The sequence below is a fragment of the Rhinatrema bivittatum genome, chromosome 2 (genome assembly GCF_901001135.1).
Source record: "Rhinatrema bivittatum chromosome 2, aRhiBiv1.1, whole genome shotgun sequence".
Classification (NCBI taxonomy): Eukaryota; Metazoa; Chordata; class Amphibia; order Gymnophiona; family Rhinatrematidae; genus Rhinatrema; species Rhinatrema bivittatum.
The window spans coordinates 803124290-803150969 of NC_042616.1; the positions used below are offsets into that span (position 1 = coordinate 803124290).

Here is a 26680-nt window from a genome sequence, read left to right on the forward strand (position 1 = left end):
TACTTGCTAACTTCATGGAGTGCCCCCTGGTCCTTCCATTATCTGAGAGAGTAAATAGTCGATTTACATTAATGTGTTCAAGTCCTTTCATGATTTTGTAGACTTCCATCATATCCCCCGTCAGTCGTGTCTTGTCCAAACTGAACAGCCCTAACTTCTTTAGCCTTACCTCATAGGGCAGCTGTTCCATGCCCCTTATTATTTTGGTCGCCCTTCTCTGCACTTTTTCCAGATAGAGGTGTTTAAAATCATGAGAGGTCTAGAACAGGTAGATGTGAATCGGTTATTTACTCTTTCGGATAGTAGAAGGACTAGGGGACACTCCATGAAGTTAGCATGGGGCACATTTAAAACTAATCGGAGAAAGTTCTTTTTTACTCAACGCACAATTAAACTCTGGAATTTGTTGCCAGAGAATGTGGTTCGTGCAGTTAGTATAGCTGTGTTTAAAAAAGGATTGGATAAGTTCTTGGAGGAGAAGTCCATTACCTGCTATTAAGTTCACTTGGAGAATAGCCACTGCCATTAGCAATGGTTACATGGAATAGACTTAGTTTTTGGGTACTTGCCAGGTTCTTATGGCCTGGATTGGCCACTGTTGGAAACAGGATGCTGGGCTTGATGGACCCTTGGTCTGACCCAGTATGGCATTTTCTTATGTTCTTATGTTCTTATGCAGCTATATCCTTTCTGAGATGCAGTGACCAGAATTGCACACAGTACTCAAGGTGCGATCTCACTATGGAGCAATACAGAGGCATTATGATATCCTCCGTTTTATTTGCCATTCCCTTCGTAATAATTCCTAACATTCTGTTTGCTTTTTTGATCGCCACAGAACACTGAGCCAATGATTTCAATGTATTATCCATTATGACGCCTAGATCTCTTTCCTGGGTGGTAACTCCTAAGACAGAACCTAACATATGCGAACGATTCACTCATGCATATTGAATTACTGTACCAGCATTATGTGTATTGACCTGTGGTTAAGACGACTGGGATTTTAAGGACCGGTTTTGGGAGTAACATTTTTTGACTTATACACGAGAATATACGGTAACTATTTTGTAAGACACGTATGTAGATTTTCCAGTTTATTTGTGGATTTTTATGCCTGATAATTATCTGGTGTAAGTGATATTAAATGTGCTTATTGTGTAGTACTGACTGGGTGGGAGAACTGGGTGAACTGGTGGATTAATTGGTAAAAGCAATGATTTCCTTGATGCGCACTTGTTTTGAAATTGGCTGACTTACACGCCTAAAATGGGACTTACAGAAGTAAATCCTACTTTAATTTCACGCATAAAATATACAGGCATACAGTTAAAAAATAGATAGGTAAAGTACGCCGTTCTATGCAATGATATACATGTATTCATGCATGCGTGGCGGGGTACAGATATGCATATTTCATAAAAGGCAAATATATTATACACCTCAGAGGTAATTTTCAAAGGAGTTGTGCTCTTAAATGTAACATACTATCGTAGCAATTTTCAAAAGCCCACTTACTTACATAAAATGCATGTACACACGTAAAACTCAGTTTTAAGCGTGTGAATTCTTTTGAAAATTACCCCCACCGGTTATAAAATACTGTGGTAATATAACACGTGGCTGTGTAGGCATGTGGATGCCGCCGCAGTTGTTTGAAAGTTACCCTCTAACTGAAAAGTTTTCCTAAATAGATTAGGAGGGGGGGGGGGGGGGGGGGGGAAATGCCACAGCTTGCCAAGGCGCTGAAGATTTCGTTTTTCGTTAGGGGGCCGCTTCTGATTCATCTTTCCTCTCAGTAACGTTCCTTGTTCCTCTTGTGGGAATTAGAGAAACATTAGGACGGAATCGTGCATCAGACAAGACAAAAAAAAAAAAGAATATGAAAGCACTGGGCCCGTTAAGAATAAAATGCCCCTATGGCACGGCGTCATCATCTGAAGCACTGAACCGCTTTGCCGGACACAAAGCGGCCTCGGGCTGCAAAACATTTTGGTTCCCCTCTCCGCACTGCTAATAATCTAAAAAGACAGCAGCACCGTCTTACCCTTGCCTCGCGGCCAGAAATCTGACCTCAGCAGCCATTCTCCAGGATGAAACTTCCAGAACAGATGGGCTTCGGGTAAATTAAAATCTGAAAAGGTCACAGAACGCCGGAAGAGGTTTGATGGGGGAGGGGGAGGGAGGACTCGCCGCCATGCATCTGAAATATCTTTGCAAGTGCAGCATATGGTGCTACACGTCCTTCTCCGCCTCATGGCTTCTGCCAAACGCAGGCAGGACGCTCTGCTTAGCTGCCATGCCCAGGCGAAACTGCTCTTCAGGATTCCTATTAAAACCCAAGGAGAGCTCCCAGTAATAAGGCACAGAAAGGGACATCATTCACCGGTTTCATTGATTGCCATGCTCCCTACCAGGACTGGTCGGAATACCAGAGATGAATGAAGGAAACAAGACCAAAAACTGCTTTTCTGTGCACCCTCCGACTTTATATCATGGAGATATTAAGTCGGAGGTCCCAAAAGTTAAAAAAAAGTTTAAAAAAAATTTGAAATCAGCCCACGGCTCGCGGGTTGAAAACCGGACGATCAGTTTTGCCGGTGACCGGTTTCTGAACCCGTGGCTATCAGCGGGTTTGAGAACCGACGCCGGCAAAATTGAGCGTCGGCTGTCTAACCCGCTGACAGCCGCCACTCCTGTCCAAAAAGAGGCGCCAGGGCGCCTCTTTTTGCCGCAGGCCCTCATTTGAATACAGAATCGCGCGCACAGGCCACTCTGCGACTTTTACTGTATCGGCCCAAAAGTCTCGGCCGTCTTTGAGCACTGCCGACTCCTTACGAACTTGCAGGCCGACGCAATACAGTGCGCTCGGCCTGGCGCACAGCTTCGGAACCGCTGCGGCAAATCCCCATGCCATAATGGGATTGGCGCGTCCAAACGCGCATCCAAACCAGTGCGTAGCTAATAGCGCTCATCACATGTCAATGCCACGTGCGTGAGGCTATTAGCTATTACCCCCCCCAATGCAGAAAATTACCTGATGCGTACGTTTCTACTCCCAAAAATTAACGCCTGCTCTGGAGCTGGCGTTTACACATAAACTCAGCCATCTGTTTGCCTAACCCGCGCAGAGCCACCTCTCCTGGGCGCCCGACGACAAGGACTCACTAGGGACGCACCTTCGGTCCCTGGCGCGCCCTTTATAGTAGGGCACCTCATTTACATATTGAATCGCGTGCCCAGAAAAGGCAGAGAAGCGTGCGCTAGGAAAATGGGCGCTCAGTACCAGCACCCGCTTTCTGCGCGCTCGTATTGCGTCGGCCCCCCCTTGCCGCGAACACTTCCGGTTGGGGCCGAGGTGAGAGGGAGAAATTATCTTTTCAGATCCAGGGGGGTTTCTAAAGCTCAGTCACGCGCTGTATAAAAGATTACAGTCCTCACATCAAAGGTTTGCAACAATAAAAACAAAGTTTTATGTGGCAAAACGATAGCACAAAAAAAATGTCACTTCCAGAAAACAGCACAAAAATCAGGCTTTACAATTAATCAAAAACACTTACAAAAAGGGAGTACTTACAGCCCTAAGCCCCTTGCCTTTCTGGTATGGGCATCTGCCTTACATCTTCCTCAGTAAAGACTGAATTAAATAATTCATTGAAAGGAGATGTTTCAAAAGTTGCATACTTAAAAAATAGTACACAAGTATATGCTATTTTAGAAACCTCAACATACTCACGTAAATCTCAGTCCGGGAGAAAAAGGGACAGACCAGGGGCGTTCTGGGGAGGGGACAACATTTAGGCCAAGTTGCCATTTTATATGCAATTTGTATTTATTCCTGCTCAGTATCTGAAGTAAGTGATCATTAGCATTTTAAAAGTCAGAAAATGACTGGGAAGGGTCCTGGGTGAAATAGAGGGACTTCAGGCTGAAGCTGGCAGGGTCTTCGTGAGCAGCAGATGGACTGGGTGAGCTGATAAACTAATTGCTAAAACTGGTTGGTTCATTGCTGCACACATGTTAGGAAGTCCACAAGCTTATGTGTGTAAAAGCCGACTTATAGGGGATAAATGCATCTTAAGAAGTCATGTAAATTCTATTTATGTATCCTTTTAAAGTTTGAAATCAAAACGTACGGGTATATTCATTGTGCACTCTTATCCAGCTAAATTACAATTATCCTGCTAAATAGCACCTTTGCCACTATTTAAATGGAGAAATTTGAATTTAGCCTGATAAGCAGTACTAGTAGATGAAAAGTGACCCAAAATGACATAACAAATGTCATTGATAGTTTCATGTCATTTTTAAAATGACCACACTCAAAAAACCAATGAAGTTGAGTAGCCCTAACGAGGTCCGGAAATATCCAGACTCGCTGTCCTTAGAATGTTTTTAATCTATTTCGAAAGAAGAATTTCAAGACATTTTCTTTATCTGAGATAAAGGCAAAATTTACCAACATAATTCCTCTATTTTCAACATTAATGGCCTCTTGGGACTTCTGAAGAAAATCTGAAATGTTTATAGATGTTTCAGCAATAAGCTTTTGTACATTTTTCTCTTTATCTTCCAATAATATTTGATCTTCTTCTTTTACCTCTTCGTTGTTGTATTTACATAAGTAGCTCTCACAATTATAGGTAGGCATTGTTCTGGTATATTCAATACCTGTATAATGTAACTTCTAAATAATTCCACAGAGCTCATTTGCTTAATAACTGGAAAATTGATGACCCTCAAATTCAGGGCTCGAATAGAATTTTCAATGTTTTCAAATTTTTTTATGAAATTCTCCTTCTGCTTTTATTTGCTGATTCTGAATTTTTTCAGCTTCTATCATACGTTCTTCCAAATCAGTAATTTTCTAATGCTGAGTTTCTATCGTTTCAGAGTTTCTTTTCAATGAGTTATTAGTTTCAGTCACTGCATCTATCAAATTCATAATAGATTAATCTAGTTTGGCAATATAGTTCCATAAAGTTTCCATTGTGATGTTAACCGGGTTCAATATCACAGTTTTAGTAGTTTTAGATTTAGTAATCATATCAGAATCTTGTACATGTACTCCACTTTTTCTATCAATTTTTGGTGTACTTTCTTCATTAGGGATCATCGGGAAACTACTACTATTTCTCAAATCAGATATTAGTGGTGATGCTTGTAAACCAAGCTCACTAGGTATTATTTCTTTAGTTCTCTTCTGTTCTTCTCCATCCTTCCCCAGACACCTTTAGTCATCCTGTGAGATTCCTGGCATTTCTTGGGGAGAAACCCTTCCTTGACAGGTGGTGGAGGTGTAACCGGCACCCCCAGACTTAATGAGGTCTTCTCAACCATGGGGGGTGGTTCCCGCTCTAAATACACCCCTACAGCAATCTCCTTTATGGGGGTTATTTGGGGAGAATCTATCCATTCTGCCACACTCCTCTGGCCTGACTCCACTGTAGAAATACCAGAGGAAGGTTTTAATTTTGCCTTCCTCTTGGTATGTGGCATTTTTCCAAGCAAAAATAAAAAAAGGCAAAGAGAGATAATAACCACGAGGAGACAGAAGGCTAACCTTACAGTATAACTATTGACTGCTTCTCTTATGGAGGCTACTTAGGAGAGATAAAGTCCAAAGCAGCAATGTGTCTACCTGGAGCAGTTCTATAAAGAATCCAATGAAATTTTGAGTTAGAAACTGAATAGTTAGCAGGCAAATTCCAGGCAAATCCAGGTGAAGCCAGGCAAAGCTGCGCGCCCCTTTGACACGGGCGGCTTTGGCGGTGCGCCGATGGCTGCTGCGTGCCACAGGAGGGCTGCTTTTACCTCCCCTTCCAGCCCCTCCTGATGACTTCATCGCTGATTGTAGTCCAGTCGGGGCAAGATTCCAATTCTTACCCCCAGAGTTCCTTCCACACCTCAGTAATGGCTCCCGTAGCAGCAAAAAGAAGAAATCAAGGAAATAATTCTCTGACAGCCTCAGAGAAATAGGTTATGTCTCTCCTTTGCCTCCAAACCCCTGTCTTATTTCACCTGCAGCATTTAATAGATGATACCCCCCCCAAACGTTTCATGGCATTTTCATTTTCAGAGTGGGGGTGGGACATTGTGTACCCACCCCCAGATCATTCACCCCCATTCCCCTCCCCCCCTCACCCCTCCTCTAATCCACCCAACCTCACACCCAGCCTCTCTCCTCCCCCTCCACCCCCCTCCACCCCCACCCCTTCCTCACCCTCCCCAACCTTTCTAACTTAGCCCCCCTCCACTCCCTCACCTTGTATATTGCATGTACATAATAGAATGTTTACAGAATGTACATAACCCCTGCCTCTGTAAATAAACCCCCCCCCCCTTATTCCCTCCTCTGTTCCCAGCATACTCATATAGTTCCAAGTTACTGCCCTGCCCCTTCCCTCCCCTCCCCCCTAGTTATAATATCAGTTACAATGTAAAGCCCTGTTGGCTGAATTTGCTGTTGTCTGGAAACCGATGTGATGTCTCGTGCGAATGTCAGTATAAAAAAAAAAAAGTTAAATAAATAAATAAATAAATAAATAAATCATTCAGGTATTTTTCTTAAAAATTTGTATTTAAAAAAAACAAAACACCAATCCTTCCTATCTATTTAAATATAACCACCTCCACCAGCAGAGCCTTCCTGCCCATAATCTCATCATCCCCAAGACTCACCCAAGGTCCGTGGTTGTCTTCTGCTCCCGGGCCGGCAGCTGCCATTAGCCAAAATGGTGCCAGCCACCCTTTGACCTCACCATGTGACAAGGGCTGCCCAATGGCATTTTTTAAATTCCTGAAATGCAAAAAAAAATAGGAAATATCATCTTTATTTCCTATTTCATTGCAAACAACTGCCATCCCTAGTAGCTTATATGTTTTATGTTGCAGGTGTGGACCCTTGGTCCGAGGTAGAGTTGGTCCAACCTGCAGGGTGGAGACCTGCAGGTCCCCACTGTCAGCTGGAGAAGTTGGCCGAGGCAGAGGCCCAATTGGAAATTCACCTATACCAGCCCATGTTCCCCTTAAGTTTAACCCTCAGGTGCCAGGGCCAGCAGATCTTAAATGGGGGGCCTCTGCGGAAGAACCGAAGATCCATGGGAGAGGCTGAGGAAAGCAGGAGTAGTCAAAAGCATGCCCAGGTGAGGGCTGGTGGTGGTCAAGGATGGTCAGTGGTCAGTGGCAGGCGGCAATTAAGGAAAGTTTGGTAGTCAGGCAGCAGTCAGTATCAGGTGGCAATCAAGAGAAGTCCGGGAAGCAAGCCGAGGATCTTTCCAAGGGAAGGTGAGAAGGATAGGCAGGGCAGGAGGACAAGGAGCGCACAGGAGGCAAGGCTCACTGAAGAACTAAAGAACTGAAGTCTGACCACAAGCACTGACAGACGAGACGAAGACCACAAGAATTGAGGAACAAGACACTGGAACTGAAGTCAGGAACAAAGACTAGGAACTGAAGACCAGGTACTGAAGACAGGAACTTGGGGATGCTGAGAAAACGCTAAGGCAACTCACGCTACAGAGACTGTAGGAGACCTGTTCCGAGTTGAGGAGGAGATGCTGCACTGGCCTTTTATAGGCCTTTCCCTCTGATGTCATCCTAGAGAGCTGCTGTCCTTTTCCCACCGTGGACCCTTTAAAAGAGATGTCATTGGTAACACATGCGCTTTAGCAGGGCTTTTAATGAGTGCTGGTGGCATCCCACCGCGAAGATCATCAGGGAGTCCCATCTTGTGGGAAGGCAGTACATGTTGGCAGCATCAGGGTGAGGCTTAGCTGGTCAGGTGAGTGTGGCAGTTTGCAGGAGGAGCCTGCAAACCACCAAATGGAATAGTACCCCCCTCTTAAGCCCTCTCGAGGTTTTTTGGGGTGACAAACATGGAAATTGCTTAATAGGATGCAATCTAAGATATTGGAAGCTGGCGCCCACCTGTTCTCTTCTGGTCTATATTCTTTCCAAGAAAGGAGATACTCAATCCTTTTACCTCTCTGGAGTGAGTCTAGGACTTCCTCTACTTCATAAATGGGATCATCATTGCTGACCACTTCTTACTACTTTGGAGTTGCCCTAGAGGGCCAAATGGGTATCAGAGGCCTAAGCAGCGATACATGGAAAACATTATGTAGTTTCAATGTGGGACGCCCAGAGATGGACGCCCAGTACAGTCGAACCCTGGCCTGGCCCGGCTCCCATCTCTCCGGCGTCCATAGAGGCATCCATGAGCCGCAGAGACGCCCATCTCTGGGCATCCGGAGCCTCAGAGATGCCCAGAGATGGATGGTACAGTTGAACCCAAACAGAACTCATACCTCCTCCGGTCTTGCTGCTGGGTTCCCCAGTCTTGCTGCTGGATTCTCCGGTTGAATGGGTTCTCCTTGCTGCTGGGCTCCCCTGTTGGCCTCTCCAATCTGCCGAGCATTTCTCATTCGAGCATTTCTCATTCTGCTTCTCAACCAAATGAAAAACATCACCAGAGCCAGTATATACATGTTGTCCATGGCGCTGTCTGGTACGAAGCTGACTGAACACCACACTAACGCCAGGGCGGTAAATATTCAGGTTAAAGACGTAGTAAATAAGCTGGTTAAAAAGGTGATAATCTAGGCACACGTTATTATATCAGAGGGAATAGCTAAATCGATCATTAACATATCATATACATGCGGCAGGCAGAGACGGATACGCGCCCATTTCGGCAAGTGGTAAGGATGTGTAAAACCGGATACTGAATCACGGGTCCGTCTTACGCATCCAAAATGTGCGTCCAAAGCGGGTTAAAAACAGGGTAACCGCGGCGGCACTTTACTGTATTGGCCCGTTGGTCGGCAGGAAAACCTGAAGTGCTGGTGGTGCCAGCAAAAGAAAGGTCCCATGGAGTTTGAAGGATTTTCTGAAAGCCTCTTAGGAACTGGCAAATCCACAGCGTGGCCGCATTAACTGGGAGCTCTCCGGATTTGGCCCGGAGGCTCCGGAATTCTAAAGGAATTTCCGGGTCTCCGGGCCAGCAGCAGAAAACTCCGGGCACTGGCGTACTGAAGGGTGCGGGGGGGGGGGGGGGGATTTATTTTCCCATCCCACCCAGCGGCAGAACTGAAGAAGGTACATGGCCACCGGCAACGTTCCCTAATCTGCGCTCGTGTGGTGCAACGCACAGCTCGTCCCCCTCCCCGCACCCCCGGGCGCAGTAAGAATAGCCCGGGGGTGCGGGGAAGGGGGATGGAAGGGGAGAAGAGGACCGTGGCTGCTGGGAGATCCCATCCCATCCCAACTGGCAGCCCAATTGGAAGAGGCCTCAGCTGCCGGGCGAAATGGAGGAGGTCCCGTGGCTGCCGGAAGATCCCCATCCTGCCTTGCAGCCCAATTGAAAGAGGCCCCGGCCACTGGGGGATCCTGTCCCGCCCAACTAAAGGAGGCCCCGTATTAGCAGGGGATCAGACCTGCACGCCTGCTAGAGCGAGTGTGTGTGTGTGTGTAAGCATGTGTGCCTGAAAGAGAGGAAGTGTGGTTGTGTGCTTGAGAGAGAGGAAACATGTTTATATGTGTGCTTGAGAGAGAGGGAGCCAGTGTGTGTCTATGTGTGTGCAGGAGTGAGTGGGAGACAGCATATCTGTATGCCTGACAGAAGAGAAAGTGTGTGTGTGTGTGTATGAGAGGGTGGTGGGGTGTGTATGTGTGTGTGTATGAGAGGATGGTGGGGTGTGTGTATGTGTGTATGAGAGGGCGTTGGGGTGTGTATGTGTATGTGGTATGAGAGAGAGGTGTGTGGGGAAGATGTGTGTATGTGTATATATATGAGAAGGGTGTTTGTGTGTGTATGTATGTGTGTGTGTGTATGAGAGGGTGGTGGGGTGTGTATGTGTGTGTATGAGAGGGTGTGTATGTGTGTATGGCATGAGAGAGTGGTATGTGGGGAGGATGTGTGTATGAAGGGCTGTGTGTGTGTGTGTGTGTGTATATATGAGAAGGGTGTTTGTGTGTGTATGTATGTATGTGTGTGTGTATGAGGGTGGTGGGGTGTGTGTATGTGTGTATGAGAGGGCGTTGGGGTGTGTATGTGTGTGTGGCATGAGAGAGAGGTGTGTGGGGAAGATGTGTGTGTGTGTATATATATGAGAAGGGTGTTTATGTGTGTATGTATGTATGTGTGTGTGTATGAGAGGGTGGTGGGGTGTGTATGTGTGTGTGGCATGAGAGAGAGGTGTGTGGGGAAGATGTGTGTATGTGTATATATATGAGAAGGGTGTTTGTGTGTATGTATGTATGTATGTGTGTGTGTATGAGAGGGTGGTGGGGTGTGTATGTGTGTGTGGCATGAGAGAGAGGTGTGTGGGGAAGATGTGTGTATGTGTATATATATAAGAAGGGTGTTTGTGTGTGTATGTATGTGTGTGTGTATGAGAGGGTGGTGGGGTGTGTATGTGTGTGTGGCATGAGAGAGAGGTGTGTGGGGAAGATGTGTGTATGCATATATATATGAGAAGGGTGTTTGTGTGTGTATGAGAAGATGGTGGGGTGTGTATGTGTGTGTGGCATGAGAGAGTGGTGTGTGGGGAGGATGTGTGTATGAAGGGGTGTGTGTGTGTGTGTGTATATACGAGAAGGGTGTTTGTGTGTGTATGTATGTAATTGTGTGTGTATGAAAGGGTGGATGTGTGCGTATGTGTAGATATGAGAGGGATTTTGTGTGTATGTGTATGTGTGTGTCTGTGAGGGAGAGTGCCTGCATACATGTGTGTGTGTGCGTGTGTGAGAGTACCTGTATATATGTGCGTGAGAGAGGTTAATGTTTGTGCACCCTCCTCCAATCTACTACAATGTCAGGAAGACTGGAAATCTAAAGTTCCCAGGTATGGAGAGTGGAAGATATTTTTTTTTCCTTGTTAGTTTTAATTATTGGATGAGATATATCTGCTGTTTGGTAATATTTTATTAGTATTTGGTAATATTTTAATCATTTTTATAAGTATTTTTAATTGGCTGAATTTATCAGCAGATTTGACATTCTTTTTATTGGTATGTTTAATGTTTTATATTTCTTGATTGTGTTTGCATTGCTTACATACAGGTCGATACAGTAAAGTGTGCTCCGTCGGAGCGCACTGTCAGCCTGCTCTGGACGCGTGTTTTCCCTTACCCCTTATTCAGTAAGGGGAGGAAAACACGCGTCCAACCCGCGGCACCTAATAGCGCCCTCAACATGCAAATGAATGTTGATGGCCCTATTAGGTATGCGCGCGCGATTCAGTAAGTAAAATGTGCAGCCAAGCCGCACATTTTACTCTAAGAAATTAGCGCCGACCCAAAGGTCGGCGCTAATTTCTTCCGGCACCAGGAAAGTGCACAGAAAAGCAGTAAAAACTGCTTTTCTGTGCACCCTCCGACTTAATATCATAGCGATATTAAGTCAGAGGTCCCCAAAGGTAAAAAAAGTAAAAAAAAAAAAAAAATAAATTTGAATTCGGCCCGCGGCTGTCGGGCCGAAAACCGGACGCTCAATTTTGCCGGCGTCCGGTTTCCGAGCCCGTGGCTGTCAGCGGGCTCGAGAACCGACGCCGGCAAAATTGAGCGTCGGCTGTCAAACCCGCTGACAGCCGCCGCTCCAGGCCAAAAGGAGGCGCTAGGGACACGCTAGTGTCCCTAGCGCCTCCTTTTCCTCGTTTGCACCGCGTCGCCTCATTTAAATACTGAATCGCCCACACCGGCGAAGGGCCGGTCCGCTCTCCCGCGGTCTTACAGTATCGACCTGATAGTTTGGCTTCTTGTGATTTCCAGTTCAGTTTTTGTCTGCACGTTTCAGTTTATACTTTATGATCTCTTTATTCCGTATTTGGTGAGAGTCTATCTGTGTTCTGCTTGTGTGACTGAGGCTTTAGGTATTCTGCTAGCATGTAGTTTTTCTGTAGGGATTTACAACAACCTGGCTTTAATCTGTTTTCCTAATAGGAGGTGTATTGGTGTTTACGGCCTGATGTAATATTTGCAGTATGACTTTTTCCTAAGTTGAGTGCTGGCAATTATGATATGGAAGGCTTACTAAATTGGAATTGTAGTTCAGTTTATTCCTGGCTTTCTGTGGGCCAAGTCCACACCCAGTGCACTTTACCATAGGCCTAATCCATATGGGATCCAGTAAACTGCCTTGATTATTTATTTATTTATTTATTTATTATTTTTATTATACCGAGTTTCATGATAGGAATCACATCAACCCGGTTTACAATTAACAATGTGAGTAAAGGCAGAGAGTAACATAGTAAAACATTTCCCAATTCAACGTCACATATAGAATGAAACTTAACAGATATAATAACAATATTTAGGATGTGAGAAAGTTACAAAAAACAAGGAAAAATAACTAGGATCTGATTACTATGAGAAGGGTAATTTATGAAGTCTATTAAACTATTATTATTGAAAGTGTGTTGTTTTTTTTGCAGTGTATGCCTATATAATATTTTTACTTCAGAAGATTGTACTTTGAATGTCTATTTTCCATATGCAATCTGTCTTTTTAGGTTGGGGAAGTTAATACATTTTAAAACGGAAAAGAGTGCATAAGTTTTAATTATGTGGGGAGGGGAGAGAAGGGGGAATGAAAGGCTGTAAGGTTTGTCTGGGGCATCTAATATTAGAGATGTGCTTCTGGTAAAAATTTTGTGTCGGACTTCGTTTCGGGACACCCCCCCCCCCCCCGCAGGAATTTCATTTTTCCCGTGGTTCATGGGTTTTTTTTGGGGGGGGGCCCCAATTTTTGGGTTAGTGCGCGCTAACTCAAAAACGAATTTTTTCCGAAATTTCGGAAAAAATCCAATCATTTTTCAGTTCTCCTGAGCCATTCCAAATTAGGCAATTTCGTTGACATTGCCTAATTCAGGAAAAACAATTGCATAACCCTACCTAATACCCTTGTATCAGCCCTAAGAGTGAGTGTGTCACTCACACAGACTCCCACCATTCACCAACCTCTCACACCCCCAGGGGGCAGATCCTGGAGAAGGGTGGGAGGCAGGCAATGGAGGAGTCCTATTTCTAGATCCAGGAGGTAGCCACTCCGCCCCATTAAACATTTCAGTGGCGCCCCCTATTGCAGATGCCAAAGACTGAGAACAAAAAAATAACAGGCCCAAAAACTGAGTGGTTAGTAGAGATGTGCATTTGTTTTTGCCGAATTGGAAAATTTCAAAGAAATTGTCCAATTAGGCATGGTTAGGAGGACCCGAATCCCGAGACTGATTTTCCCCGAACTTTGGGGAAAATTTGTTGTTCGGGTTAGTGCTGGGGGAGGGGCCATCTTAGAAAATGGCGCCGGCCATACATTGCTCCTGCCATGTGACAGGAGCCAACCAATGGCACTGGTAGCCCCTGTCACATAGTAAGTTCAAAGGGCCACCGGCGCCATTTTGTTTACTGGCAGCCGATGGCCCGAGAGCGGGAGATCGCTCCCGGGACCCCCAATGGACCACCACGGATTTTTGGCAAGTTTTTGGGGGGGGGGGTCGAGATGGTGGGGGGGGGGGGTTGTAATAAACTAAATTTTAAGGGTTGGGGTGGTATGGGTTTTTTTTGGGGAAAAATCGACAAAAAAAAAAAACCGACCCGTTGGAAAATGAAGTTTTCCACGGGTCGCCCGAGCCGACATGTAAAAACTAAACACATCTCTAGTGGTTAGAGCAGTGAGCTGCAAACAAGGGAAGCCAGGGTTCAAATCCTATTGCCATTCCTTGTGACCTTGGGCAAGTCCCTTCACCCTCCATTGCCTTCCTCCTGCCCTGGCCCTTGCTGATTTCACCTGCACCGGGCCATGGTGGTGGGGGGGGGGGGGGGGGGTTGCCATGTCATCCTTTGCGTCCTTTAGATTGCCTTGAGCCGCCCCTGAATGGGCAGTAGCCAGGGCTGAAGCCTTAGCGATTGGCACTACTGCTCACAAGTTTCAAACCTGTGCTAAACCGACCCCTTTATGTGTCTCTTACCATGCCTCCAACACACAGGCACATATTTTTCTGTGTAAATATTTGCAAGAAAGCCTTCGATGTGCAAGTGCCAAAAACAGGTCTTCCACACCATCCAAAAGTTGGCTGCCTACAAACTTCTGAAATGGTTTAATTGCTGTACATTTCAGGACCGTGTGAGGGTACAAATTCCAGTTATCATTTAGTGTAATCTTTCGTCGTTTCCTTTTGTTTTTATTTTTTTTCAGGACCTCCCTTTTTCCGTTCCCACCTGGGTACCCCATTTGCTGTTGCCCAGCGCTGGCCGCAACCAAGAGTAAAGAAATAAACGGGATACGGCGGGTGTGTTTACCCATCCGATTAGCCGGAGACCCTGGAGATGCACCGCTGCATCATCCTACGTCAAAGGACGCTTACAGACTGGTGCTGGCGCCAGATCTCAGTCTGTGAAACAGTGATGATCACAACTGGAGATAAAAATCACTCTAGCTCTTTTGTTAGAAAATAGGAGGATTTTATTTGACAAGGAAAAAAAAAAAAAAAAAAGACCAGCCATTTACAGACTGATAACATTCTAGTTTTTTATTACCCCAGCGTACTAGTTGATATAGAAAGAAATGCAATTTACATAATTTTATACCCAAAGCAGCTCTAGATATTGGGCATGCATCTAGTGAAGAGCCCATTATCTCAGACAATCTGAAGGCTATTAGGAAGCCACAGAGGTACGGCTGGCAAAGTCTTCCAGCAGGAGAAATGTAATTTACAGGCGGTAAAGGGCTGGATTATCAACTGTCATGGAAGTGGGAGTGAAGGATTCAGAACACTGGATAACCGCTCACTAAGTGAACATTAGTCAGCTCCTTATTCCTACCAGGGTCCTGTAAACATAGCCTCCGGGGGGATTTGCCTTCACTTTGGTGTCATTGGGGAGCACTTTGGGACCAGCAACGCTGTCACCCCTTGTCCTTAACAAGTAATAAACAATTGCAGAGCAATTCATAGGAGTGCTTTTTGTTTGTAAAAAAAAAAAAAAAAAAGATAAATAATAATAATAAGGAGGTAATTTTCAAAGGAAAACGTAAATGTTCCAATTTTCAAAAGCCCATTTACCTGCGTCAAATGGCAATTCAATAGCACGTAGTGTGGCAATTTTCAAAGGTTGTAATACATGCTATTGCATTAAGTGCACTTAAGGTGGGTAAATGGACTTTTGAAAATTGCTATGATAACCTTGGATGCACTAAGCCGCGATGTTTTATCGCAGGAGGAGTCCCACTGTCGCAGGGGGTGTTGCTGCAATAGTGCAATTCCTGCAGGTGCAAAGGTGGTTTGGCTGGTGTGCTTTTACACCCGTGACCTAAAAGCACTGCCCCCACCCTAGAAATTAGGGATGTGTATCCGTTTTCCACGTATTTGTAATTCGCAACTTATTTTTTGCTATCTGTTAAATACGTGGGGAGGCAAAACGCATCGCGACTCCCCACGTATTAAACAGATTTCTGTTTTATTCGGCCTCCTAAATAAAAATGTAAACCCCCCCACCCTCCTGACCCCCCCCCCCCAAGACTTACCAAAACTCCCTGGTGGTCCAGCGGGGAGTCCAGAAGCCATCCCTGCACTCGTTTGCCGGTTCATTATGGCGCCGATAGCCTGTGTCACAGGGGCTACTGGTGCCATTGGTCAGCCCCTGTCACATGGTCACCGGCGCCATCTTGTGCTCCTCACTATGTCACAGGGGCTGACCAATGGCACCAGTAGCCCCTGTGACATAGTATGGGCAAAGGCTATCGGCGCCATTTTGAGTCCTGGCATCGGAAGGCCGGTGTGCAGAAGGTCGCTCCGGGACCCCCGTTGGACCCACAGGGACTTTTGGCCAGCTTGGGGGGGCCTCCTGACCCCCACAAGACTTGCCAAAAGTCCAACGGGGGTCCGGGAGCGACCTTCTGCACGCAGGCCATCCGATGCCAATACTCAAAATGGCGCCGATCGCCTTTGCCCTCACTATGTCACACATAGTGAGGGCAAAGGCGATCGGCGCCATTTTGATTCCCGGACCCTCAAAATGATTCCCGGACCCTCAAAATGGCGCCGATCGCCTTTGCCCTCACTATGTGTGACATAGTGAGGGCAAAGGCGATCGGTGCCATTTTGATTCCTGGACCCTCAAAATGATTCCCGGACCCTCAAAGGCGATCGGCGCCATTTTGAGTATTGGCATCGAACGGCCGACATGCAGAAGGTCGCTCCCGGACCCCCACTGGACTTTTGGCAAGTCTTGTGGGGGTCAGGAGGCCCCCCCAAGCTGGCCAAAAGTCCCTGTGGGTCCAACGGGGGTCCCGGAGCGACCTTCTGCACGCCGGCCTTCCGTTGCCAGGACTCAAAATGGCGCCGATAGCCTTTGCCCATACTATGTCACAGGGGCTACCGGTGCCATTGGTCAGCCCCTGTCACATGGTAGGAGCACAAGATGGCACTGGTGACCATGTGACAGGGGCTGACAAATGGCACCAGTAGCCCCTGTGACACAGGCTATCGGCGCCATAATGAACCGGCAAACGAGTGCAGGGATGGCTTCTGGACTCCCCGCTGGACCACCAGGGAGTTTTGGTAAGTCTTGGGGGGGTCAGGAGGGTGGGGGGGTTTAAATTTTTATTTAGGAAATCCTTTCCCCGTTGACTTTAATGGGAACCGGGAAACGTATTGACAGATCGACAAAGTATGGAATTCTCCATACTTCCGCATGAAACGGAATCGACCATCCACGAATACGTATCACGAATGCAACAAAAACTTTTTGGCTGCACATCCCTACTAGAAATGCCTCTTCTCAACCCCTATAAAACTATGCATGCTCTGCAAGCCTGTACAATGCTTTTAGGCTGGGCAGAGGAGAGCAATTCTTGGACAGGCCAGTTTATCCAAGTAGATCCCTAGTCATCCAGGAATATGGCAGGCTGTGCATATTATCTTCCCCTTGCTTTAGGGCTACTAAGGGCTACACTGAAGTCGTCAGGCAATTCTGTCCACTTATTGCAATGAATTCCATTGATCAGGAGTCTCACTAATATTCGTCCCCTGCTGAGGTCCTAAATGCAGGGAACTAAGTTTACATGACCCCCTTAAAATCAGCTGGGGCAAGGTTGAGGGAGGGAAGTGAGACACTCAGCACTGAATTCTAGTGTTGGGTGCTATTACAGGGTCATTTTTTAATTCTCATCAGGGCCCTAACGTGCACGACAAATATCGCAATGACCGTTAGTATGCAAATTTACATTTAGTATGCAAGTGAGAGGAGTTAATGGAAATGAGAGTCTGCTAGCACAGACTGCGGCAGAGTAACGCGGGATTTAAAGCCTCTAGCTAAAGTCCGCATTGTACAAATGAAGACCTCTTGTTGCACCTTTCATTGATTCAAATGATAGAAATTCTTCAGACATATCAAATTTGTAGTTAATTCTTCTGAATGTGTATGTAACCCCCCAAACTCACCCCACACCCCCAAACCCGCCTCAAGTTGAATTTGCCCATCTACAGTGCTACTTATAGAGAGTCCTATTCACCCTATTAAAGTTCTCTCTCTCTCTTGTGCTATTTCTGCTATATTTATAGCAAAATGATAATTCCAGGAAATGTAGGTGCCTAAACTCAGTTGCATGTAGACACCTAATGGGGACTTCCAATTTGGTACTGAGTGTCCCACGAATATTGGCCCCATAGTCTCTCTTATTTGGCTTAGGACAAGGATAATATTTAGGACAGGGCTTCCCAAACCTGGGGACCCCACAGCCAATCAGGGTTGTCCAACAATTAATATGCATGCTAACTCTGCATGCATTGGAGAGCCAGCATACGCACATTTATCACATGTTCGTTTGTTGTGGATATCCTGAAAACCTGAGTGGTTGTGGGGTCTCCAGGTTTGGGAGGCTCTGAGCTAGGAAGAACGGATGACAATGCTGACTGAAGAAAACAATGGATGTACTGTAGCTAAGGGAGAATGATCAGCATTTTTAGAGATTTTTTTTTTTTTTTGCAGACAAGTGTTCCTGTGTGCATACGGTATTCCTTAAGATGCTTGATGCAACCTGTGACTGAGAAATGTCAAAGGCACATCAGGCAGAGCAAGAAGGGATGAGCGGAAAGGTCCTCCTAACTCCTGAAACAATGCAAACCATCTTTTTTTAGTAATGACTGTTGCCCCATGCTGCACCTGCTAAATGAACCATTGGAGAAGACAAAGTCAGTAGCCAGAAGGAGCTGTAAATTGAGGCCAATGTTTTAGATATATGGTACAATCTGAGCGTGTTTTCTGAAAAGAGCACCCAGAAGCTACAAGGCACTTAAAAGTCACAAAGCATTTTTATTCGCTGCACTTGGATTGGCCCCTTAATTCAAAACCCTATATTTGCCTGGGATTGCTCTACAGATGAGAAATAAAACAACATTACAGTGTAGTTTTCTGGTCAGAACTGAGCAAAGCAATCTGGGGGGCTATGGGTTAGATTTATGCTGTTTTGCTTCAGATTTAAAAAACAACCAGCCAAAATATGGTTTATTTATGAAATGAATACACCGCCCATTATAAAATTCCTGGGTGCTATACAGTGAAACATACATAAAAATCAACCTCAAAAAGACTTACAGTTATAATAAACTAGATAAAACAACAGGCTCACATAATATAAAAACGAATAATGAAACCTCAGCTGAAGATTTTCAAATGCGTGAAAAAATGTACAAGGCAGCCTGACCTGTTAAAAGCATTAACCTCCTTGCTTCAGAGTATTTCACATTAAGACCTAATCTGTGCTAGAAGCCTGTCGAAATAAAAACCTTTTTACCTTTTTCCTGAATGCTTGGCGTGAACGTGGTCAGGAAGACAGCTCTGGCCCCGCCAGGGGAAAAAAAAACCCAGCACTCTTGCCTCATGCAAACGGAACTGCTTATTTGTTTATTTTTATTTATTTTATTAAAAATAACTACAAAATCTCTCGAGTCGAAAATAATCGTACTAAGCGATAGGCATGAGAAGAGATAACAAACTGAACAAAACATTAAAACATTAATATCCTGATTGATTTACCAACATTTGATATATTATTCCACTTTTTGCCAGGTTTGGTTTCAAGGCAGGTTAAGAAATTAAGGCTCAGACAGGTAAGTTATGGTGAGGGTCCTTCGTTTCAGTTTAAAACGATTTTCACCCATATTTCACCCAGATTTTTCCAAAAGTAACCATTTCTAAACCGATTATCGCCCCGATTGTAGCCTGATTAAGGAGTAGCTGCAGAGCTGCGGCGTCTCGCCTCCAGTAACTGCTGGAAGCCAGCGCGACCCAAAACACCTGCAGCGTTCCAAGTCACAACCCCCAGCAGCGAAAGCGCTTCCCCTCCGGCGTTGCCGATGCTCCCGTTTCCAAGTCCCGCCTCCCTTCCCGCCAAGCAACCAGAGGTGCCTGCTGCTTGGCACCACCAATGCAGCATTTGAAGTGGGCCACGCCCAGTGGAAGCACTTCCCGGCAGGCTCCCTGGCCCTGCGCCACAGCTGATGGGCCATGCAACAGAGCAGGGGAGCAAAGGAGAGAGGAGAAACCTGGGGTCACCACCAATAAGGAGGAATGCTGCTGGGGGCGGGGAGGGAAGAGGGAGTTTCTCACTGGGGATGTAATGAAAGAAAGGCACGTGCTAGGAAGGAGCTGGGGGTAGCGATAGGGATGCTGCGGAGTGGGAGAATCTGCTAAATATCATTTTATTGTCCCGGCTTCTTTCCACCAAAATAAAGTCTGATATTTACCCAGAAAAGTAACGAATCATATTTTTCCGCTGATTTTCTCCCCATTTTGTTCAAGTCATAATAAACCCTGATAAATTCCCGGTAGAATTTTTAAAAATAAAAACCAAAAAAAATTAAGTTTCCTAAAATATGGTTAATGTAGCTAACACCGAGTGCCATTGTATGATATAATGAGTCGGCTGGGGAAAGGCCTGGTTGAATAGCTATGCCTGGGCTTTTTTTTTTTTCCAGAAAGCAAGGCTCTTTGGTTCCTGGCAGATAGGTAAAGGAACCTCATTCCAGATCTTGGAGGCATAGCAGCTGAAGGCATTAGTCTTGTATAGTTTGGTTTGGCAGAAGGGCCTTTTATGTTTGGGTATTTGCCAGGTTCTTGTGGCCTGGTTTGGCCTCTGTTGGAAACAGGACGCTGGGCTTGATGGACCCTTGGTCTGACCCAGCATGGCATGTTCTTATGTTTTTATGCTCTTATGAGGATCAGAGTTCTCTGGCCAGGTTGTAGAAGGCAAAGAGACGGGTGAGATACTCCATGGCCTTTTTGTTCACACATTTGAAGACGAAGAGGAGGGTTTCGAATTTAGTCCTAGTTTCAATCAGTAGCCAGGGTAATCTGTGGAAGATTAATGCTTCAACGGCAGGAGGAAATGAAGAAAAGTGGATCTATATACAGACAAGGACTGAATTACATAGTCTGGGTAAACAAATAAGCATGGGTGTAGCTTGCTTATTGCGGCGGTTACTACCCCTAACTAATCAAGCTTGATATTTCACTTAGATGCAGCTCCAACACTGCTCTCTACATTAATGGTGGGGGTGGAAGGGAAATAGAACCAAAAGGTTACTAAGGGTCAAGAGTAACAGATAAGCATGAGAAAAAAAAAAAAAGGTGTGAAGCTTGCTGGGCAGACTGGATGGGCCGTTTGGTCTTCTTCTGCCGTCATTTCTATGTTTCTATGTTATGTAGTCTGATGATTTGGCCCCTACCAGGATTCTGGCCGCCGAGTTTGCACAAGTTGTAGTCACTGCAAGGGTACCAATCAGAAGAGAGTTACAGTAACCTAAATGACTAGTGATTAGTGCATGGATAACCGATGCAGTAATAGAGTAGCTGCCAGATCTGGTGGAGACACATAAAGGAGGCTGTAGCTACTTTAAAGATGTGGGCTTCATTGTGAGAGTAGGAGCAAGTTGGATCTCTAGGCTTTGTAAAAAGTCTGAATTGGAGGGGGGGTTCCTGATAAGGACAGTCATTCGGGAGAAATGAAACAATTGAAAATCCAATGAAATTTCATTGGTTTTTCACATTTTATTTTGAAAACAAAATTGATCCGTTGGGCCTAGGCCCAGTTCCGAAGCCAGGGCCTAAAAACAGGGCCTTGACCGAGACCCCAAAAATGTAAAATACTTATCTGCTCCAGGGATCCAGTGTCGCGGTCTAGGCCTAGGCCCGATGCTTGGGTCTCAGCCTAGGCCAGGGTCCGGGCCCAGGCCTGATGCCAGGACTTTCACCCAGACCCAGGTGCAATGCCAGTACCCAACCCGGAATCCGGGTCCCGATGCCAGGACCTCAGCCCAGACCCAGGCCCAAGGCCAGTACTCGGGCCAGAAACCGGGTCCCAATCCAGGCCCAGCATGTCTTCTTGTCTTTATCTTCGTTCTTCTGTCTTTGGTGAATGACGCAGTCTGCTTGGGACTATCCTGATGCTTAGGTAGATCACTGTTTCCTTGGCCTATGTCCTAGGCAAGGCCCAGACTTCAGCCTGGGAATAGGCCTGGTGTCGGATCCCCCCAGACTGGGTAAGTGGGTGGCTGAAGAGGATCCTGGCTCTAGCATTTTTTCAGGTAGGAGGGATGAGTGAGGTGATTGGGAGGCCTCCGAGGCCCCATTTGTTTTTATTTTTGTTTTTTTCATTTGTTTAAATGTTTATTTGGGGGTTTTTTCATGAATTAAACTAAATAAACATTGGACCGCAGCTTCACGCTCAGGCCTAGACTGCGGCCCTTGCTTTTGGGCCTTGGCCTATGCCCTAGGCAAGGCCCTGGCAAGGCCCTGGCTTCAAGCCTCCGTCTAATATCAAACCCTCATCAATTCAAAAAAGCTCTGAAAACTTACTTTTTTCAACATGCATTTAATAACTCCTCTAAGTATACTGTCAACAAATCTGAAGTGCCCACCTCTTCAACCTCATCCATCTGACTCATATTACTCCAATTCTGCTCACTTGACACATATTACCTCAATTTTTCACTCAATCTTTTTTTTCACTCCCTTCATTTTCTGGGATATATTTATCTGATAACTCACCACTTCTTCCCTCCCCCCCTTTCGCCTTTTTGCTTCTCCTATTCTGTTTACCATGGCACGCTTCTATTATTATTATTATTGTTTCATTTTTAATTAACAATTTTATTTTAAGCTAGTAATTACCTAGCTATTTAACTAAATTTATGTATTTTTATTTTATTTAACTTGCATTTTATTTTTCATTTTATTTTAAACTATTGTAAACCGTTTTGATAAAATTTTATTTTAAAAAGCGGTATATAAATACCTTTAAATAAAAAAAAATAATAAAAAAAGCCTAGGGCTAGTCTGAGGCCCCGGTGTTGCACTCAGGCATAGGCTATGGCACCTGCTTTGGACTTTGGCCTATGCCCTAGGCGAGGCCCTGGTTTCAGGCCTAGGCTCGACACATTGTTTAAAATAAATGTTGACCAGGGCTCATTTAATTCGGGGGGCCCTCTGATTCATTTTGGGACCCCCAAAAGAAACAAATCAGCCCTATTCATCACATTTTGCACATTCATTTTAAACAAATGCACAAATCTCTAAAAACCACGTGAGCAGTTGCACAGAGTCATCACCCATCTACATTATGTTCGGGTACTATCACTATACACCCAGACCTGTTCCAATATCTGATTCTTGCCCAGCAGTTCCTGGTGTGTCTGCCACCAGGAACTGTGGTGGAAGACACACCATCTGTTAGAGCAAGTGGTGAAGTGTTTTAAAAAACCATGCGGACAAGAAACGCTGCCCAGAAACTCAACTTCACCCAGGAAGCTTAGTTTGGCTAAGCACTAAAAATCTATGATTAAAGATGCCATCTCTGAATTTCACAGCATGCTTCATGGGTCCATTCCCCATTGAACGACAACTGGGTCCTGTGGCTTACAAGCTCAAACTTCCGGCCATTCTTGAAACCTACTATTCTTTCTTGGCTGGGCAGACTGCCCCTCCAGACCACCAATGCTGCTATGGAAGACAACATACAGTTCGAGGTCCAGGAGATTTTATATTCCCAAAGAGTCTGAAACCAGCTGTAGTATCTTATCTTCTGGATGACTATGATTCTCAGGAGAATTCTTGGGCGCTAGCTTCCAATCTGCAAGCCCCCCAACTCATATCTGAATTTCCACAGGAGATTCTCTGGAAAACCCAAGCCCAGAAGATGGGGGAAGGGGGTTTAGAGGGGGGTACTTTTAACAACATGGATCACGAGATGGCCCTGTGAGCCACTGTATTCACTCGGACATCGCCGAAAGCAGCCCAGGACTCCCTCAACACATTCCCGTGGCTGAGATGCCCCCATCTCTTCAACTACACTGAATGCAGACCCACACGCCACCATGCTGCTTCTGTCCAAGAAACTCATTAGGCATGCATGCTTGCATTATATGGGCCAAATGGTGGGGAAAACTGAGCACTGCCCTTCGATGATGTCAGACTAACTGGCCTATTTGAGCAAGGGCCTCACAGCATTACCTCACTCAACAATGCGTCTCCTGCCTTGCAGTATGTGTTACTTGCATTTTCCTGGTTCCTGTTCTGCATTCCTGAATCCAGCTTTGTCGTCCAGCCTTGCCTTATGCAACCTTGCCTTCCAATCTTGCCTCGTTCAACCTTGCCTTCCAGCCTTGCCTTCTCAGGCTTCCTCGTCCAGCCTCACCTTCTCCTATTTGTCTTGACCAGTGTATCTTTGTCCACCTTTGGCCTGATTCTCCAGATATTGACCCCTTGCTTGGGCCTGGACACGATTGCCTGCTGCCTGGACCTGACCACTCTTGCTAGCCATTTGCCTTGAACTTAGCCTGTCACTGACTCTATTACGCAGACGACATACAATTTATAGTTCCATTTGCTGATTCCTGGTCAAAAACATTCTCTCTACTACATCTCTATTTATCTAGAATAAAAACATGGTTATCACACAACAGACTAAAGTTAAACACTACAAAAAGAGAACTGATTTATTTATCTACAGTCCCTGACTCACATCATCAACCACCCCAATCTTTCATATTTGAAAACCAACCTATTCCTATCAAACCGTACGCAAAAAATTTAGGCATGATCATTGATTCCCGATTATCATTATCCAAAAACATTTCTGAAGTAGTGAAAAAATCTTTTTTCAAAATACACATGTTGAAGAAAATTAAACCACTATTACTACCAAAAGATTTCCGTTCTGTTACCCAAGCTTTAATACTGTCTACATTGGATTACTGTAATGCATTATATTTTGGTTGCCTCAAATTTCACTACGTCCGCTGCAGCTTGTGCAGAAGGCAACAGCCCGAATGCTATTTAATGCTACGCGCAGACACCATATTACACCTATACTGTATCATTTACATTGGCTTCCAATATCATTCCGTATTTCATATAAAATTCTGTCCACGATTCATAATTTAATACATAACCCTAATTCGATATGGCTATGCTCAATGCTGAGACTATACAAACCCAATAGACAGCTTAGATCTATGAATAAATGCATGCTGGAAATCCCAACCATAAAATCTGTAAGTTTGGCATTGACCAGAAAAAGGGCTTTTTCTGTTGCAGGATCTATTCTATGGAACTCAATTCCTGAATACATTCGATTAACAGTAAGCCACAATGAGTTTAAAAAAGCACTAAAAATGTACTTATTCACCTGTGCATATAATATATCTGAGTGATTCTTCTAATAACTGTTTTATATCCTTTGACATTTATTATTAACAGTTGCAAGGTAATCATAATGTAAGGAATTTGCTGTATGTTATGACATTATGTTGTTACGTTACGATATTATGTTTGTTTTAATTTTGTAAACCGCTAAGATGGATAGACTACTACCCCATAGTGCGGTATATAAAAACTTTAAAACAAATAAATAAATATTAGTCTGCTGCCTGCCCTGATCCTGATATGCCTCTGGACTCTATTACACTTCACCGCTCTAGGGACCCGGCTGTCCTCCCAACCGTCAGAATCCAAGGCCTCAACCTACAGGGGAGGCGGCTTGTATAGGTGAAGCTTCAGACTGTCCAGCTACTGGGCACATTTGCCAGATGTTGGCGAAGGCCTCGTGGTTTTGCCATTGAAGTTGCGTCAACTGCACTGCAGCACTAAGGGTTCACACACCTGCTACCCTCCACAGATGGTCTCAGATTATGTCTCTAGCCAATTTCAGGCATAAGACAGCAGATTGTTTTAGGAGCACTTGATTTGATGATATCACTTTAATTTAGGACCTATACATTTGTGGTATTTCTTCTTCTTTTTTTTTTTTTTTATAGGGCATTAAATCTGGCCAGAATTCTGTACATATCCCTTCTAGTGAGCTCAGGAACATTCCTTACTGAAGATATCATGACGATTCCCGTAAAGATCCTAGCGGAAGAGACGACAGCAGTTAAATCATGAACACAAATGGGTCCCTCAATGTAGCCATTTTCTGATTTCTTGCCTCTCAGAGAAAAGTGCCTCCTTGTCTGAAAATGAAAAAAAAACAAAAAATTCTATCTTCTCCTGCACAGAGAGGCCTAATCATGTAGGTTCACCTAGGCTACAACCCTTTGTCTATCTACAAAGATAAGTAAAAGTACATTGCTTACAATCCTATTGCCTAATAGTCTACTTATTGTTCTGATAACTGGACAAGGTTCGTCAGGTCTGTGTGAATAAATAGCTACTCAATGGTACAGTTTGGTAAGTAACCAATTTTTGTATCTTTATTTTAATCAAAGGGTGATTAACACTTTAAACAGACTTCTTTACTTTGATAAAGATGTCAAATACCCTTTATAATGTATTATATTTATATAAAAAATGCAGATAAAGTTGCTGTTTAGCTCCATAACTAATCCACTTGCTCAATCCCTAAGCCCCCTCCTCTACATCACGACAGTACTCTAAAGAACAATCAGAGAGGTTTTTGTTGTCACTGACAGATAAGCCTCTCCAGGACTTAAGCACCAGAGTCACATTGGACTTAACATTAGGGAGGCTCAGCTCACACACAGGCCGATTCAGTACGGTATGCTCAGGCCGAGCACGTCGTTAGCCCCCGTTTGGACGCGCGTTTTTTACGCGCTATTATTACCCCTTATACAGTAAGGGGTAGCAATAGCGCGTGGAAACACGCGTCCAACCCCCCCGAAACAAATAGCGCCCTCAACATGCAAATGCATGTTGATGAGCCTATTAGTTAATCCCGCTCAATACAGAAAGTAAAATGTGCAGCCAAGCCGCACATTTTACTCTCAGAAATTAATGCCTACCCAAAGGCAGGAGTTAATTTCAGCCGGCACTGGGAAAGTCTACAGAAAAAAGCATAAAAAACTGCTTTTCTGTACACCTTCCGATTTAATATCAGCGATGTAAAGCCGGAGGCCCCAAGAATCAAATAAATAAATAAATAAAATCTGCCCACAGCCCGCGGGTTGGAAAACAGATGCTCAATTTTGCCGGCATCCGTTTTACAAACCCATGGCTGTCAGCGGGTTCGACAAACGATGCCAATAAAATTAAGAGTCGACTGTCAAACCCGCTGACAGCTGCCACTTCTATCAATAAGGAGACACTAGGGACGCGCTAGTGTCCCTAGCGCCTCCTTATTAGCGCAGGCCCTCATTTGCATAGTGAATCGCGCGCCCAGGAGAGT

General features: G+C 45.0%; 1 long non-coding RNA gene across 1 annotated transcript in view; it reads left to right on the top strand.

Moving 5' to 3' along the window:
- Nucleotides 1-25577, top strand: part of LOC115086292 — a 121700-nt gene extending 96123 nt beyond the window's left edge. Inside the window, exon 3 of the long non-coding RNA XR_003855212.1 lies at nt 25314-25577. This is a non-coding gene — a long non-coding RNA (uncharacterized LOC115086292). The remainder of the gene's footprint in view (nt 1-25313) is intronic.
- The last annotated feature ends 1103 nt before the right edge of the window (nt 25578-26680 follow it).